Source organism: Felis catus, chromosome C2 (genome assembly GCF_018350175.1).
Source record: "Felis catus isolate Fca126 chromosome C2, F.catus_Fca126_mat1.0, whole genome shotgun sequence".
NCBI classification, from domain to species: domain Eukaryota; kingdom Metazoa; phylum Chordata; class Mammalia; order Carnivora; family Felidae; genus Felis; species Felis catus.
In genome coordinates this window covers 143,885,121-143,890,633 of record NC_058376.1, presented here as the reverse complement: position 1 = coordinate 143,890,633, position 5,513 = coordinate 143,885,121, and positions in this window count along the sequence as shown.

The window sequence follows — 5,513 nt, the reverse complement described above, 5'->3', positions numbered from 1 at the left end:
TCACAGCCTCTCCTATACAGACACACATTGTGTCATTTAGGGTCCACCTGGAAAATACAGGATAATGTCCACATCTCAAGAGCCTTAGCTTAATTACATCTGCAAAGGCCCTTTTCTTTCTTTTTTTTTAAATTTTATTTTTTTAACGTTTATTTATTTTTGAGACAGAGAGAGACAGAGCATGAACAGGGGAGGGGCAGAGAGAGAGGGAGACACAGAATCCGAAACGGGCTCCAGGCTCTGAGCTGGCAGCATAGAGCCCGATGCGGGGCTCCAACTCACGGATCGTGAGATCGTGACCTGAGCGGAAGTCGCGGCTTAACCGACTGAGCCACCCAGGCGCCCCAAGCTCTTTTCTTTAAAAAAAAAAATTTTTTTTTTTTAACGAGTAGTCATTGAGAGACAGAGAGAGAGACAGAGCATGAGCGGGGAAGGGGCAGAGAGAGAGGGAGACACAGAATCCGAAGCAGGCTCCAGCCTCTGAGCTGTCAGCCCAGAGCCCGACGCGGGGCTCAAACCCGCCAACCTCGAGATCATGACCTAAGCGGAAGTTGGATGCTCAACCGACTGAGCCACCCAGGCGCCGCCCCCCTCCATCTTTTTATTATTAACAGCTTTATTGAGATATAATTGGATGTACTTCATACACCATAACATTCACTAATTTAACATATATATTTTACTGTTTTCTAGTATATTCAGAGTTTGGCAATTATTGCCACTAATTTTAGAACGTTTTGCCACACCTAAAAGAAATCCTGTACCCATTAGCAGATATTCCCTATTTCTTTCCTTCTACTTCAGCGTCTGGCAATAACTACTTTCTATATCTGTGGATTTGCCTGCTCTGCACATTTCATATAAATGAGATCACACGCTATGTGGTGTTTTGTGCCTGGACTCTTTAGCATAATGTCTTTAAGGCTCATCTGTGTTGTAGCAAAAGCATGTCTACTTCATTCCTTTTGTGGATGAAGAATATCCTACTGTACCCATATACCATGTATGCTTTATCTGTTCATCAGTTAGTGGACGTTTGTTAATAGACATTTTTGATTATTATGAATAAATGCCGCTGTGAACCTTGTGTACAAAATTTTGTGTAGACATAGGTTTTCAATTCCGAGTCATTCAGTCTTAGAATTACATGTGGACCATGAATAGTCGAGCCTAGTCCCTTTCCAAGATCTTTCCTCAAGTTTGGGGTGATGAGGTTACACACCTGTAATAGTTTTCCATAATTGTTGTAGCAAATAACCATACTGGGCTCAAAACAACACAAATTATCATCTTAAAGTTCTGGAGGTTAGAAATCTAAAACAGATCTCCCTGGGCTAAAGTCAAGATGTTCTAAGTTCTAGAGGGGATGATCAGTTTCATCTTCAAAGCCATCTGTCTTTGTCACAATGCATCACTCATTGTAGCTCTTTCTTCTGCCTCCTTCCCCCATGTTTAAAGGATGCCCCTGGTTACACCAGGCCCACCTGGATAATTCAGGTAATCTCCTTATTTTAAGGTCAGCTGATTAGCGACCTTAATTCCAAATGTAACCTTGATTCCTCCTTAACAGGTAACATAGCGTATGCACAGATATTGACACATCTTGCCACTTTCCAGGGGCGTTATTCTGCCTGCCACAGTATCTTTTGAGCTATCTTGAGGTCTCTGCTAGCAGTCCTTTGGAAACAACTATTTTATTTATTTAAAAACAATTTTTTTTTACATTTATTTATCTATTTTTTTGAGAGAGAAACAGAGCACAAGTGTGGGAGGGGCAGAAGGAGTCACAGAACCCGAAGCAGGCTCCAGGCTCTGAGCTGTCAGCACAGAGCCTGAGGTGGGGTTGGAACTCGCAAACTGTGAGATCATGACCTGAGCCAAAGTCAGACACTTAACTGACTGAGCCACCCAGGTGCCCCAGGAAACAACTATTTTAACACACACACACACACACACACACACACAGCAATAAAGTATAGATACAAGGAAGTCTAAATCAATACCTAAAAATAAACAAAAAACAAAAAAACCCAACCTATTTGGTGAGGTTGCAAAATGTATAACTACCTTGGAAGATAGTGTGGCAGCTTCTTAAAAAATTAAGTATGCTCTTACCAGATGCTCCAGCAATCGCGGCTCCTTAGTACTTACCCAAATGAACTGAAAACTTACAACAACACACATAAATTCTTCATAATTGCCACAACATGAAAGCAATGAGAAGAGGGTAAACAAACTGTGGTACATCTAGACAATGGAGTATTATTATTCAGTGATAAAAGAAATGAGCTAACAAAAAATTAAAATGATAAATTAGAAGCCAAGCTGAAAAGGTTACATATTATTGAATGATACTGACTGGATGACATTCTTTAAAAGGCAAAGATATGGAGATGGTAAGAAGATGGGTGGTTACCAAGAGTTTGGAGGGAGAGAGTGAGAGATGAACTGAACAGGTGAGGCACAGGGAATGTGGGGGACAGTAAAACTCTTCCCTATGATACAATGATGGTAGAAACATGTCATTTTACATTTGTCAAAATCCATAGAATGTACAATGGAAAGAGTGAACCTAATGTGAGCCAACTTTAGTTAATAATAATGTATTAATGTTGGCTCATCAATTGTGACAAAGGTACCACAATAATGCAAGATGTTAGCAACAGGGTGAACTGCAGGGAGGAGTGAGTGGGGTATATGGAAACTGCCCTCTATACTTAATTTGTCTACAAATCTAAAACTTCTCTAAAATGATTTTTATTAATAATAACTAATATATTTATTAATATAATGGATTTATTAATTATTTAAAATTCCACCTACAGAGATGCATTCTGACCACCGTAAGGGTAGGGTTTCACATTATTTCCTAGAGAAGTGTAGCTCCTTGTTATCTGCCCTTCCTTAATGCCTGGATTTCAGAAATCTTTCTCTCGTGTGTACAACTAAAAGTTCATTGGAACAGTCTCAAAAAAAGAGGTCAATTAGCTTCAAAAGTCAATTTTTGTCTCTACCTCATAAATGACAGCACTTTTAAATGACAGATTTTGCAGAATCAACTCATTAGAATTTCAAACTTTTGTGGGGTCAGGTCCCCACTGCCGTCACTCTGTGACACCTACAATATGGGTGAGAAATCCAACAGGTTTCTATGTTTAGTAGCTACTTACGTTGGCTGAAATTCAGAGGAATTTCATTTCAGATAGCAGCTATTGTACACTTAATCTCAAAGTAAGCTATTTTTGCACTTTTTAAGTCATCTTCAGACCCCTCAGGGGTTTGTTCTTTTAGAAAAGAAAAGAAGTCTCCACCAGTGAACACTGAAACAGACATCTGAGCATTGCCATCATTTCCTGTTTTTCAGTGAGGATTTCTGGCAGGTCAAACTTGTTCATCATTAACACTTCTGTTCAAGGATTATGAAAATTCAAGTCAATCACCAAGAAAGTGAGTTTCCTTGAGTCTTGGGCAAGATACTTGGCTGGGAATGGGGATATGATCTTTGAGAAGGTAAAAAAAAAAAGAATTTACCATTAGTGAAATTCAAAAACTGCTCAATTTGCTCATTTTTTTAATATTAAGCAGGCAACAACTAGGTATCTAGTAAATTTCTGTCAAGAACTGTGAAGTGTCTGTGATTTTATCCTATTCAAGCTAATGAGCCTGTCACAATTTCATGCACGCTGAGAGACAATATAAGACTTCTGGGTCAGAGACAAAGGACTTGTCTCAGATTTGACTAACTGGTTGTTTTGTTTGTTTCTTTGTTTGTTTTTGGCTTTTGGTTTTTGATTTCTTCCAATTCTTTGACCTCAATGCATTGCTAGTTTGCAGGTGACAGATTCAAACAGCATTAACAAGGCTGAAGCATTCCATTTTATTACGCAGCACGACAGAACGTTTGTGAGCCCACCATTGTAGCTGCCATCATATTTCTACATCACTGGTGTTCTTGACATACAGGAAGAGTGAATTCTCGAGGCAAGTCCAATCCTTCTAAAGGCACATATTTGCCTTGGAATATAATGATGAAGAACATTATTACATCGCGGCATTTGTCACTACAGCTGGTTAATTTACATCAGCCCTTGAACGGAATGATCCTCTGAAGTTTGACAAGTCTGACTCCACAAGGATAGGAGGCCCTATAGTGTCCAGTGGGCAGGGCACTGAGCCACAACATTGCCTTCCCAGTCCCTGTGGACTGGTGGGAATAAGCTCTACCCAACCCTAACACTCCCTTCTGCCTTCAATACCAGGATTACACTAAATGAAGAGTCAGTGAAGAGAGGCCTTTCGTTGGGAACAGCCTAGGGAAAGAAAGGATGCAGTTTGTTTGCCATTCACAGGAAACTCATCTTCAGGCTGGAGTGCCTTGCGATACCTGGTTCATACAGCATATTGGGAGGCCCATTATTACCAGCCAAGTTCACACTTGATGAACATCAAGTTCCTCCAGTCAAAATTATTCCAAACTTAAGCAGGTCAAACAGAGCTGAGTCTGGAAGTTCCTGTAGATCCTTACTGGTGAAATGTACCCCCAAGGTAAGTGTTGTTCCACAGGAGCAGTATCTGAATTTAAAGAAGTCACATTACGATACAGTTATGACATTGCAGAGATGATGATGATGATGATGGCCATTGGAGGAAAACTCTGGTGATTTAAGTTTATATAGCTCATGTGTCTTGATATTATGGGTATTAAACAGTATAAATTCTTGGGTTTAATTTTAAGACCATCAATGTGCCATAGGTTTTTCAATCCATCAATCAACATTTTTGTTGTCATAAAACTCATAAAAGAAGTCATACACTCATAAAATATTGTGTTTGTAATCTCTAGTGAAATTATTTTTCTCCAAAAAATTTATAAATTTCTTCACTGTCCATATACTTAACTTTGGAATCATGATCTAGGCCTATAATAGATTCTTGAAACTTTTCTGCAGATACTTTGTGGTTCTTTGTTTTGTCTTATGCTTTTTGTTTTGAGGCCGTTATAGAGTCACAGGAAGTTGCAAAAATAGCACAGAGAGTCCTGGGTAGTCTTTACCCAGCTTCTCCCAATGGCAATATCTTACATAACAATATACTATAAAACCAAGAAATGACACTGGGACATTACAATACAAAACTGAGTAAGTCCTCAGATTTCACCAGTTTTTACATGCATTCATTACCATGTTTCTGTATGTGTTTGTATTTGTGTGTGTGTGTGTTATTGTAAAATGTTACCTTATGTATTGGTTCATAAATTCACGGCCACAATCAAGACACAGAACTCTTCCATCAGCACGAAGGAACTCCCTTGTGCTACCCCTCACCCAGCCTCTATCCCTCTATCCACAGTAAGATCTTAGAGTGTTATTTACTGTTCCCACTGTCTTAGACTGATCTAAGTGTAGGTCTTCTTCCAGAAAAATTCAAACTATAAATATGGTTTGAAGGCTCCCACTTAGTGGGGGTAGGGTAATCTTTGACTTACATTAACCAGCTACTTTCTATCCAGGTTA